Consider the following 13554-nt stretch of genomic DNA (forward strand, 5'->3'; position numbering starts at 1 on the left):
CAGGGAGGGCTGTGGGATAACGCATACTATTAAAGTGACTGATGTTGGCTATATCATAATGTTACATTGAGGATGTGGGTTGATGTAATTTACCTCACTATGCACTTGGTTTGCCTATAAAGCAAGGCTTTAATCAACTTGTTTCAGAACATGGAGGTCTAGTTGTACTTCACCAGTCCCTTGTCTTACAAAATGTCCCTGGGCAAGCATGGGGCCAACACCCGAGTATTTATACCCCTTGGAGGGGGCCACCAGCTGGCCGTCCAACATTATTTCATGAATAGTTTCTTGATGAATGAAGAGATTTATAACATTATTCCTGCCTAAATGATTTGGAAGTCCGACGACTTCCTCTTAGCATATCAGGTGAACCACAAGTAGCCACACTCTTTTAGATTTTTGTTAATGGCTGGAAGGCACGTCTCTCCGGACCGTGTCTTGGTCCCTGGGCTGCTTGATCCATACCGGTGGATCGACAGGGCCCGTGTTGCTCTGATCGACCCGAGGGAGGCTGGGGAGATCGTGACTCTGGGTGCGAGTCCCCACAGGTGCAGAACTGGCTTCACCTTGTTGGATAGCTGGGGATTGACCAGAGTCCTAGCCTCGGGTGGCCATCCCACGGGGAGCGCTCGGCTCCCCGAGTGGATCCGGTGGGGCAGCTGGAAGATCTCTCGATGCCCCAGGTAGGGCGTTATCTTCGGGGGAGTGTAGAGCTTCGGCATCATCCCCGTGGGTCCCTCTATCGGTTGGCTCCCTGGAACCGGCCAGAGAGGGAGCCAGGTCCCGAAGCGATACGGTGGACTCCCGGCCATCAGGGTACCGCACATGCACGTATGTTAAGTTGACGTCCGTGATTTCTACCTCGTTGATGAGAGGATCAGTTTTAGATGATCGTACAAATCTTCGGAACAGCACAGGGCCAGGAGCTGCCTACCATGACGGTAGAGATATCCCATGGGTGGAGCGATGCTGGAAGCTGAAGAATCGCTCGTGAGGTGTGACATTGGTAGATATAGAAAGGAGAGACCTGATGGAATGCTACACGTCAGTGAGCATCGTTTCCTACTGCTGATCTGGTAGGTTGCGTGACCTCAGTGCAAGATGAACAGCGGTCCAAATGATAGCATTGTATCTCTCAACCTGTCCCATACCGATGGGATGATATGGTGTCATTATTCTTGAGGCGATTCCCCATTGAGAGCGATAACTTTTGCGTTCGCTTGACATGAAGGAGGGACCCCGATCAGTGTGGATGAAATTGGCCGTACCGCAAAGGGAAAAGACCTGAGGAAGGCATTTGATCACTGTGGAATTAAGCATATTGGGACAGGGGAAAGCAAAGCGAAAGCATGAATATTTGTCCATCATAGTCAGTAAGTAGGTGTTCCGCATTGAGGAAGGCAATGGGCCTTTAAAATCATTGCTGAGTTGTATAGCGTGTATGAGCGAGCAATCCGATGGATGGAAGAATTGCGGTGTTAACTCTGCACAATTTTATAGTAAGAGCACGTTCTTTTCACATTTTCTGTAGAAAATGGGTAATTTTTAGATCGCACAAAGTGCAACATATGGGTAGCGCCAGGATGGCTTAAGTCAGTATGAAGATCCACCAAAGTCGACTTTGACATAGAAGAGCAGAATGCCCGCGTGAGAGTAACCGGGGCCACATTCTCTTCGATAAGCTGATAATGTATGGTGTATGGAAAGGTGGCCAATTCCATCCTCCACAGTTGTATTTTGTTATTTTTGATCTTAATGCATTACCGGTTATTCGGCATAAAGGCCAAGGCGCGCTGATCGGTTATAAGTGTGAAATGGCGACAGCGAGAAAATGACTCCATTTACATGCTGCTTCGATGATGGCCGTAGCCTCCTTCTCGATAGGAGGGTAATGGAGCTCGCTACCCTGCAAAGTTCTGGACAGAAATGCAACAGGTCGACCACCTTGATTCAAGTAACAGAGATCGCCACATCCGATGCATTGCACTCGACCATGAAAGGAAGATTTTCATCAATGGAATGAAGCATGGCTTTTTCTAGTTTTCACTTGAGGTGGTTGAAAGCTGGGTGAAGCAGGGGCTGGATCTTGTCGGAGAAGTGGGGTATCCATTTCGCATAATAGGTGAACATGCCGAATGCCCGACAAACAGAGCCGAGATTCATAGTGGGAGGGAGCTCCTGAAGTGGACGAAGTCGCTCCAGATCCGGTTTGATTTCACCATTGCCCACCCAGTAGCCAAGGATGTTGACGGATGGTACAGATTTCACAGATTTGAACTCATTTCAGATTAAGTCGCGATGATGGAGAACGTCAAAAAATTTCTGGAGTTTGGCATCATGCTCCTTCTGGTCATGCCCAGCAATGTTGATATTATCCAGATATGGAAAAGTGCCTGTTAAGTTCTCCTGTTTGACTAGGCTATCCATTGCCCGTTGAAAGACAGCCACCCCATTGGTGACCCCAAATGGAAGGTGCAAAAACTGATAAAGCTGGCCATTGATCTCAAAGGCCGTATGCTTCTTGTCAGAGTCCTTTAACAGCACTTGATGATATGTGCTCTTTAAATCAAAAGTTGAAAATACCTTGCAGTTGGCAAGGTTATTGACCATGTCATCAATGTGTAATAGTGGGTAGGCATCCAGGTCGGTATACTGGTTAATAGTTTGCGAGTAATCGATGCAAAGACAGCTCTTGTGTTGCTTCAGAGCATTTTGAAAAGCGACGACTTCAGCCCGCCAGGAAGATGAACATTGCTCAATGATACCGTCAGCTGAAGGCGAGAGACTTCTGTCTCAATAAAGGATCGAACATCTTGGCTGAAACGTCGTGACTTAGTGACTATGGGCTTACATCGGGGGGAATGATTGGCAAACAAGGAAGGCTCGTTCAGCGACTCCGCCGAAAGCGCACAAAACAGTAATTTGGAAATAGTAAGCTCCGGTTTGACCATCCAACCTCGAACGTGAGTCTTTTGTGTTGTTTCTGGAAATCCTGTCCCAGGAGCACATCACTGCATAGGTTCTTGAGCACCCCGAGACGGGTGGAGAAATAAGTGCGGCCAATGAGAATAAGGTCGACAAGAAAAAAAGCTGGAAGAATTGGTGGTCAGTGTCATCAGAGCCATTGCAATTTCCCTGTCCGAGGGGTAAATACGCTGTTTTAACTTATTACAGCCCGCTCATTAATGAAGCTGTCAGAGCTGCATGAGCCAATTAGTGCACTGAAAATGTGTCCATTTATCAAAACCTTCGTGGCTGCATGGGACAGACTTTGGGGAAAAACAGCTGTGATGTGAAGAGGGGCAGTTTTCCCCTAGACAGCTGTAACCTTAGTAGTGGTTCTTGGGGTGGAGCAGTTTCATAGATAGCAGCTGTAATCTTAGTAGTGGCTCTTGGGGGAGGAGCAGTTTTATAGATAGTAGCTGCAAAACTAACAGGAGCTCTTGAACGGTATACCTTTGAAAAGTGGCCTTTCTTACTAACAGCGGCTCTTGACTGGCATACATTAAAAAGTGACCTTTCTTACTGCAATGATTGCAGATCGCGTTACGAGCAGGACAAAATTTCCGATAATGGAACGCACCTCCACAGAAGAACACTTCTTTCCAGATTGCCAAGCTGCTGCTAGGGCGGGGTCGTCATCAGTGCAGGTTTCTAGGGTAGGGTTGTTATCAGACGGGTTGGAGTCATCGTCCGTGAGGGCTTCCGCCCGAGGCCTATCGAAATAGTCATTAAAGTGATAGCAGCAGCCCGTGCACGTGGTGAAAGATAGGTGTCTGCATTCCTCTTTGCTAAGTCCAGCGAACATGCCTGGTCAGAGGCAGGCTGTAACTTGAGGGTTTTTTTCTCCAACAGTCGCTGACATATGAAGGGAGATGCAATCCCATTAATAAAGGAATCATAAATTTACTCCTCCTGGTACTGCCCAGCTGTAATAGCTTTAAGATTACAATCCTTGCTGAGCCTGCAAAGTTTCTGAAGGAATTGGTCAAGTGATTCCCCGGGTTATTGTCGAGTTGTGGCCAGTAGATTCCGATCAAATATTTCATTTGGGGACATGAATTATAGCTGCTGTAGTGTTTGGATAGCGCCGTCATAGTCTACACAGTCTTCGATATAATCAAACACATGAGGGGATACATAATTAGCAAGCATTCACAACTTGTTAGGAACATTCTCACGACACTCCTCAAGGAAGTTGCTAAAGGTATGATACCAGTGTTTCCATACATTAGCGGCTGTAAGTGAATTCGGGTCCTGGTCGTTTCTCCATGATGGATCGATTACTTTTCTGAGTTCCCTTCTACGTTTCGAGTTGTAGCTGGCTCTTCCAGAATCACCCAAAGCGTGGAGTCGATATCAAGTTGATTAAATTGACGGAATAAAATTCATACGCACTTGGTTTGAGCATAAAGCAAGGCTTTTATCAACTTGTTTCAGAACATGGAGGGCTAGTTGTACTTCACTAGTTCCTTGTCTTACAAAATGTCCCTGAATGGATGGGGCCAACGCCCGAGTATTTATATTCCTTGGACGTCGCCACCAGCTAGCCGTCCAGCGTTATTTCACGGGTAGTTTCTTGATGAATGATGAGATTTATAACAGTACTGAGTCGCACACAGAGCTGGATGGGCTCAGGATGATTCCTGGCCGCTTGTATGTCAGTCGTTCACAGTCGATGAGGTACTGAGCCCCACACAGAGCAGGAAGGACCCAGGCTCCATTTCCGGTTTGTGCTATGTAATTTATTCTCATTCGGTGAGTTACTGAGCCGTACACACAAATCAGGAATGGCCTAGACTCTATTCCCACCCTGTGGTATGTCAGCTACTCTCATTCGATGAGGTACTGAGCCCAACAAAGAGTAGGAATGGCACAGGCTCAATTTCCAGTTTGTGATATGCCATTTATTCTCATTCTGCGAGGTACTGATCAGGAAGGTGCTAGGCTCCATTCCTTGTCCTGTGGTGTTTTCCCTGATCTCACCCGATGTGATACTGAGCACAACACCCACAGCAGGAAGGGCACAGGCTTCTTTGCTGGCCTGATGTATGTCTGTTATTCTCACTTTGTGAGGTTCTGAGCAACACACACAGAGCAGGATGGGCCTATGCTCTACTCCCGGCTTGTGGTATGTCAACTGTTTTCAGTCGGTGATGTACTGATACCCACATACAGAGTAGGATTGGCCCAGGCCCTGTTAATAGAACTGAACTGCTGAAGTGCTCAGCCCCACAGAGCAGGAAAGAAGCAGGATCCATTCATGCCTTTCCTGTGTTAGCTGATCTGTACTTGTGGGGTACTGAGTCCCACACAGAACTGGATGGACCTAGGATCAATCCCAGGCCTGTACTGCGTTAGCAGATGTCACTCAGTCTGGTAATGAACCCCACACAGAGCTGGATGGGCCCAGTAACAATCCACAGCCTGTGGTGTCTTAGCTGATCTCATCAATATGGTGCTGAGTCACACACACAGCTGGATGAGCTCAGGATCATTTTATGGCCTATTGTATGTCAGTTGTTCACAGTCGTAAAGGAACTGAGCCCCACACAGTGCAGGAAGGGGCCAGGCTCCATCCCCAGCATGTGATATCTCTGTTATGCTCATTCGGTGAGGTACTGAGCCCTGCACACAGAGCAGGAAGGGCCCAGGCTCCATCCCCAGCATGTGATATCTCTGTTATGATCATTCGGTGAGGTACTGAGCCCTGCACACAGTGCAGGAAGGGCCCAGGCTCGATCCCCAGCATTTGATATCTCTGCTATGCTCATTCGGTGAAGTACTGAGCCCTGCACACAGTGCAGGAAGGGCCCAGGCTCGATCCCCAGCATGTGATATCTCTGTTATGCTCATTCGGTGAGGTACTGAGCCCAGCACACAGTGCAGGAAGGGCCCAGGCTCGATCCCCAGCATGTGATATCTCTGTTATGCTCATTCAGTGAGGTACTGAGCCCTGCACACAGAGCAGGAAGGGCCCAGGCTCGATCCCCAGCATGTGATATCTCTGTTATGCTCATTCGGTGAGGTACTGAGCCCTGCACACAGAGCAGGAAGGGCCAAGGCTCCATTCCCCGCCTGTGGCATGTCTATTATGCTCATTTGGTGAGTTACTGAGCTCCACAAAGTGCAGAAAGGGCCCAGGATCATTCCCTGTCCTGTGGTCTGTTCCCTGATCTCACCTGGCGTGACACTGAGCACCACACAACGTATGTCCAGGCTCCATTCTCGGCCTGTGGTGAGTCAGTTATTCTCATTGATAAGGAACAGACCCTCACCCACAGAGCAGGAAAGGCCAAGTCTCTATTCCCTGCCTGTGGTATGTCAGATGTTCTCATCCGGAGAGGTACTGAGCCCCACCCAGTGAGAAGAAAGCGAACAGGCTCCATTCCCGGCCTGTGGTGTGTCAGTTATTCTCATTGATAGAGGGACTGATCCCCACACACAGATTAGCAAGGGCCCAGGCTCCATTCCTGAACTGTGGTATGTCTGTTTTTCTCATTCGGTGAGGTACTGAGCTGCACCAATTGCAGCAAGGGCCCATGATCATTCCCTATCCTGTGGTGTTTTCCTTGATCTCACCCAGTGTGACACAGAGCAGAATGGGCCCAGGCTCCATTCCTGGCCTGTTGTTTATCGGTTGTTCTCATTTGGAGAGGTACTGAGCCCCACACACTGAGCAGGAAGGACCCAGGATCATACCCTTTCCTGTTGGTGTTTTCCCTGATCTCACCCCATATGTTACTGACCACCACACACAGAGTCGGAATGGGCATGGCTCCATTCCCGGCATGTGCTATATCACTTGTTCTCATTCGGTGAGATACTGGTCCCCACAAACAGACAAGAAATGGTCCAGGCTCTTTTAACAGATCAGCCCCACAGAACAGGAAAGAGGCAGGATCAATCCCGTCCTGAGCTGATCTCACACAATGATCCCCACACACAGTGCAGGATAGGCCCCGGATCAATCCACCGAATTGTTGTGTAAGCAGATTTCACCCAGTGTGGTACTGAGACCCACTCAGAGCAGGATGGGCCAAGAAATATTCCCCGACCTGTGGTGTTTTAGCTCTTCAAACCCAGTGTGGAACTGAGCCCCACATAGAACAGGATGGGCTCAGAATCAATCCACCGAATTGGTTTGTAAACAGATTTCACCCAGCGTGCTACTGAGCCCCACTCAGAGCAGGGCATTCTGAAGAGGGAGGGTGAACAGTCAGAAGTCGTGGTTCACACTGGGACCAACGACATGGGTAGGAAGAGGGATGAGGTCCGGCAGCAAGAAGTTAGCGAGCTAGGTAGCAGATTAAAGAGCAGGACCTCAAAGGTAGTAATCTCTGGATTACTCCCGGTGCCACGTGCTAGTGAGTATAGGAATAGGAGGATAGAGCAGATGAATGCATGGCTGAAGAGTTGGTGCAGGAGGGAAGGCTTTAGTTTCCTGGATCACTGGGTCTGCTTCTGGGGAATGTGGGATTTGTACAAGTCGGACGGTTTGCACCTGAACCAGAACGTGACAAATATCCTTGCGGGGACATATGCTAGCACAGTTGGGGGGTTTAAACTAACTTGGCAGGGGGATGGGATAAACAGTGGAGCTATAATAGGGGGTGATGTACAGCCAAATATAGAGGAAAAAACAAGTCAGATTCGAAGGCAGAGCAAATATGTAACGGCACAAGGGAGTAGGGCAAGGCTGGATGGCATTTATTTTAATGCAAGGAGTCTTGCGAATAATGTGGATGAACTGAAGGTATTGATGAACACATGGGAGTATGATATTGTTGCTCTCACGGAGACATGGTTGAGGGAGGAGCAAGACTGGCAGCTCAATATTCCGGGGTATAGAATCTTCAGGCGAGACAGGGGGGGTGGGTAAAAGAGCAGGGGGTGTCGCAATATTAATTTAGGAGTCAATTACTGCTGTAAGGAGGGATGATATATTAACAGGTTCCTCTAATGAGGCCATATGGGTAGAACTTAAAAACAAAAGGGGGCAAGCAATTTGCTGGGAGTCTACTATAGTCCCCCTAACAGTCAGGGGGAGAGAGAGGAACAGATATGTAGGCAAATCTCAGAGAACTGTGCAAATTATAGGATAATAATAGTGGGGGATTTCTACGTCCCCAATATTAACTGGGATAGTCAGAGTGTGAAAGGCTTGGAGGGTGCAGAATTCTTAAAATGCATCCAGGAGAGCTTTTTGAGCCAGCATGTAGAAAGTCCTACAAGAGATGGGGCGGTACTGGACCTAATTCTAGGGAATGTGGCCGGGCAAGTAGTAGAAGTGTTCGTCGGTGAGCACTTTGGTGACAGTGACCATAATTCGGTGAGATTTAAGGTAGTCATGAAAAAAAGGACAGGGATGGACTGGAAACAAAGGTTCTAAATTGGGGGAAGGCCGATTTTTATATGATAAGGCAGGATCTGGCCAAAGTGAACTGGGATCAGTTACTTATAGGAAAATCCACATTGGAGCAATGGGAGTCTTTCAGAATGGAAATTGAAAGAGTACAATGGCAACATGTTCCCGTAAAGGCGAAGGGTGGGACCAACAAGCCCAGGAAACCTTGGATGTCAAGGGATATACGAGAATGGATTAGGAAAAAAAGGAGGGCTTTTGGCAGATACAAAGGACTACAGACAGAGGAAGCCATAGAGGAGTATAAAAAGTGCAGGGGATAATTAAGAAAGAAATTAGGAGAGCGGGGAGGGGCCATGAAATAACACTGGCGAGCAAAGTAAAAGAAAATCCTAAGGTCTTTTGCAAGTATATTAAGTGCAAGAGGATAACTAGGGAAAGAGTAGGGCCCATTAGGGTGCAAAGTGGCAATCTGTGTGTGGAGCCAGAAGATGTAGGTGGGGTTTTAAATTAATTTTTTGCAGCTGTGTTCACTGTGGAGAAGGACGATGTAGACATAGAAATCGGGCAGGGCGAGTGTGATATACTTCAAAATATTAGCATCGAGAGGGAGGAGGTACGACCAGTTTTAGCAGGCTTAAAAGTGGATAAATCCCCAGGCCCGAACGAGGTGTATCCCAGGCTGCTGTGTGAGGCAAAGGAGCAGATTGCAGGGGAGCTGACACAAATTTTCAGAAACTCTCTGGCCACAGGGGATGTGCCAGAGGAGTGGAGGACAGCTAATGTAGTACCATTATTCAAGAAGGTTAGTAGGGATAAACCAGGGAATTACAGGCCAGTGAGCCTAACATCAGTGGTAGGGAAATTATTGGAAAAAATTCTGAGGGACAGAATTCGTCTCCACTTGCAGAGGCACGGATTAATCAGGAATAGTCAGCATAGCTTTGTCAAGGGAAGATCATGCCTGACTAATTTGATTGAATTTTTCGAGGGGGTGACTAGGTGTGTGGATGAGGGTAGTGCAGTGCATGTGGTATACATGGATTTCAGTAAGGCTTTTGATAATGTCCCGCATATGAGACTGGTCAAGAAGGTAAGAGCCCATGGGATCCAGGGTGCCTTGGCACATTGGATCCAAAACTGGCTTAGTAGCAGAAGGCAGAGGGTGATGGTCGAAGGTTGTGTTTGTGAATGGAAGCCTGTGTCCAGTGGGGTACCGCAGGGATCGGTGCTGGGTCCTTTGCTGTTTGTGGTCTATATTAATGATTTGGATGTGAATGTAAAAGGTTTGATCAGTAAGTTCGCAGATGAATTGAAAATTGGTGGGGTGGTATATAGCGAGGAGGGTAGCCTCAGTCTGCAGGACGATATAGATGGGTTGTTCAGATGGGCGGAACAGTGGCAAATGGAATTTAACCCTGAAAATGTGAGATGATGCATTTTGGAGGGACTAACAAGGCAAGGGAATACACAATGAATGGTAAGACCCTTGGAAAGACAGAGGATCAGAGGGACCTTGGTGTGCATGTACATAGATCCCTGAAGGCAGCAGAACAGGTGGATAAGGTGGTTAAAATGCATATGGGATACTTGCCTTCATTAGACGAGGCATAGAATATAAGAGCAGGGAGGTTATGATGGAGCTGTACAAAACGCTGGTTAGGCCACAGCTGGAATACTGTGTGCAGTTCTGGTCACCACACTATAGGAGGGATGTTATTGCTTTGGAGAGGGTGCAGAGGAGATTCATCAAGATGTTACCTGGGCTGGAGCGCTTCAGCTATGAAGAAAGACTGGACAGGCTGGAGTTGTTTTCCTTGGAGCAGAGAAGGCTGAGGGGGGTCCTGATTGGGGTGTACAAAATTATGAGGGGCATAGATATGGTAGATAGAAAGGTACTTTTTCCCTTAGTAGAGGGGTCAATAACAAAGGGGCATATATTCAAGGTAAGGGGCATGAGGTTTAGAGGTTATTTGAGGAAGAACTTTTTCACCCAGAGGGTGGTTGGAATCTGGAACCCTCAGAACATTCAAGAAGCATTTGGATGAGCACCTGAAATTCCATGGCATACAAGGCTACGGAGCAAATGCTGGAAAATGGGATTAGATTAGACAGGGCCTGATAGCCGGCGCGGCCTCTTTCTGTGCTGTATAACTCTATGACTCTATGACTCTATGAGAGCAGCAAGGGCCCAGGTTCATTCCCAGGCCTTTGGTGTGTTAGCAGATATCCGGAACGGTGGTATAGTGATAATGTGGCTGGACTAGTAATTCCGAGGCCTAGACTAATGATCCAGAAAAGTGAGTTCAAATTCCACCAACGCAGCTGTGGAATTTAAATTCAGTTGATTAAGTATATCTGGAAAAAAAAGTTTACATCAATAACGGTGACCACAAAAGTACCAGATTTTCATAAAAACCCTTCTGGTTCACTAATATCGTTTAGCGAAGGAAATCTGCCATTCTTACCTGGTCTTGCGTATAAGCGACTCCAGACCCACAGCAATGTGGTTGACTCTTAACTGCCCTCTGAAATGGCAATTAGGAATGGCCAATAAATTCTGGCCTTGCCAACGACGACAACAACCCGTGAACGAATATAAAAGAAACTCTGAAGCACTGTGAATGAGGCCCACAAGAAGCAATATGGGCCCAGTGTCATTCCCCGGCCTATGGTGTGTCAGCTGATCTCACCCGATGTGCTGCTGAGCCCCACAGAGAGCAGGATGGGCCCAGGATCATCCCATGGCCTGGTGAGTTACTGAGCCACAAGGCACAGGACAGTTCCCGGCATCCTCTCTGGTCTATGCTGAACTATCGCATCTCACCTGCTCTCTGGATCGAACACAACACATGCTAGCCGACCCACCACCCAAAAACTGCTCCAGTCTCAAATAACTGAACCAGAAACCTTAAAGTTAGCCATTACCCGAAAGTGATGCCAGTGCTCGGCCTGATTCAGGGATCATTAATTGTTGGAAAACATTAACCCGATTACATTACTGATGCCAGAGTTTCAAAGAATGTTCTAGGCTGAATAAAGCAATCACATGGAATAAACGGTGAAAGTTAATAGCTCGGCATCCTGGGCACCGACATCACTAAACAGCCACCTGTGTAAGTAATATTTCAGAAAAATGGGGCTGAATCCTCCAACAGATGGGAGAAATGCAGTCATACCGTGGAATACATATTTACACAGTTACGGATAGTCCAGAAACACTCACTGACCACACAGTTTGACGGCATAAGGTAGAAATCAGCTTCTGTCCTAATAACAATTAAATATGCCCGCATTTCTGTGAGAAGTGGTGTTTTCTGTTCGTGGAGTAGTGGCTGTTCGCTTGACTGGGTGCCTCATTTGCAAACGAAGGAAACGTGCACTGAGACACTCAAATTACATGATTCTATTAGTGCCAGTCAGGTGGGCACAGCTGCACGAGACACTATTCCATCTCATGGTTCATATATTTAAATAGAGATATTGAGAATGAACACTCAAAGCAATCCAACATTCAATCAATGTCACTTTAATCATCAAACCCCTTGACTGGACAACCCTAAGAAATGCAGATCAGGCTATGACGGTAAACTGACCTGTTTAATTGCGGGAGGCAGACTAAGCAATGAAGGTCCGATTCCCTGCCGTAGTGGCTCCATTCCCGGCCTTTGGAATTTCAGTTGTTCTCATTCGGTGAGGTACTGAGCGCTATTCAGTGACAAGGAAGGGCCCAGGGTCCATTCCCGGCCTGTGGTATGTCTATTGTTCTCATTTGGAGATGGACTGTGCCCCGCATGCAGAGCAGCAAGTACCCAGGTTCATTCCCTCTCCTGTGGGATGTTAGCTGATCTCATCAGGGGTGATACTGAGCACCACACACAGAGCAGGATGGGTCAAGGTTCCATTCCAGGCCTCTGCTATTTCAGCTGTTCTCATTCAGTGTGTTACTGAGCCCCACACAAAGAGCAGGATGGGCCCAGGATCATTCTACGTACTGTGTTGTGTTAGCTGATCACACAGTGTGGTAACGAGTCCCACAAAAAGCAGGATTGGCTCAGGATTGTTTATCTGCCTGTGGTGTGTTAGCGGCTCTCACCCAGTGTGGGACTGAGCACCACACAGAGCAGAATTGGACTGGGATCATTCCAGTCCTGGTGGGGTGTTAGATGATATCACCCAGTGTGGTACTGAGCCCCACACTTAGAAGGATGTGCCCAGAATCATTTCCAGGCCTGCGTTGCGTTAGCTGATCTCACCCAGTGTGGTACTGAGCACCACACTGAGCTGGATGGGCCCAGGACCGTTCCATAGCCTGTAGCGCATCAGCTGATTCCCCCACTGTGTTACTGAGTCCCACACTCAGCAGATTGTACCCAGGATCATTTCCAGGCCTGTGGTGTATTAGCTGATCTCACCCAGTTTGGTACTTAGCACCACATAGTGGAGGATAGGCCCAGGCTCCATTCCAGGCCTGTGCTGTGTCAGTTCTTCTCATTCGGTGAGGTACTGAACCCCACCCAGAGAGATGGGGGCCCAGGCTCCATTCCCGGCCTGTGGTATGTCTATTGTTCTCATTTGGAGATGGACTGTGCCCCGCATACAGAGCAGCAAGTGCCCAGGTTCATTCCCTCTCCTGTGGGATGTTAGCTGATCTCATCAGCGGTGATACTGAACACCACACACAGAGCAGGATGGGTCAAGGTTCCATTCCAGGCCTGTGCTATTTCAGCTGTTCTCAGTGTGTTACTGAACCCCACACAAAGAGCAGGATGGGCCCAGGATCATTCCACGACCTGTGTTGTGTTAGCTGATCACACATAGTGTGGTACTGAGTCCCACAAAAAGCAGGATTGGCCCAGGATTGTTTTTCTGCCTGTGGTGTGTTAGCGGCTCTCACCCAGTGTGGGACTGAGCACCACACAGAGCAGAATGGGACTGGGATCATTCCAGTGCTGATGTGGTGTTAGATGATATCACCCAGTGTGGTACTGAGCCCCACACTTAGAAGGATGTGCCCAGGATCATTTCCAGGCCTGCGTTGCGTTAGCTGATCTCACCCAGTGTGGTACTGAGCACCACACTGAGCTGGATGGGCCCAGGACCGTTCCGTAGCCTGTAGCGCGTCAGCTGATTCCCCCACTGTGTTACTGAGTCCCACACTCAGCAGATTGTACCCAGGATCATTTCCA

The sequence above is a fragment of the Somniosus microcephalus genome, unplaced genomic scaffold (assembly GCF_052327205.1).
Source record: "Somniosus microcephalus isolate GS21.2 unplaced genomic scaffold, FLI_Smic_1.0 unresolved_chr2, whole genome shotgun sequence".
NCBI classification, from domain to species: Eukaryota; Metazoa; Chordata; class Chondrichthyes; order Squaliformes; family Somniosidae; genus Somniosus; species Somniosus microcephalus.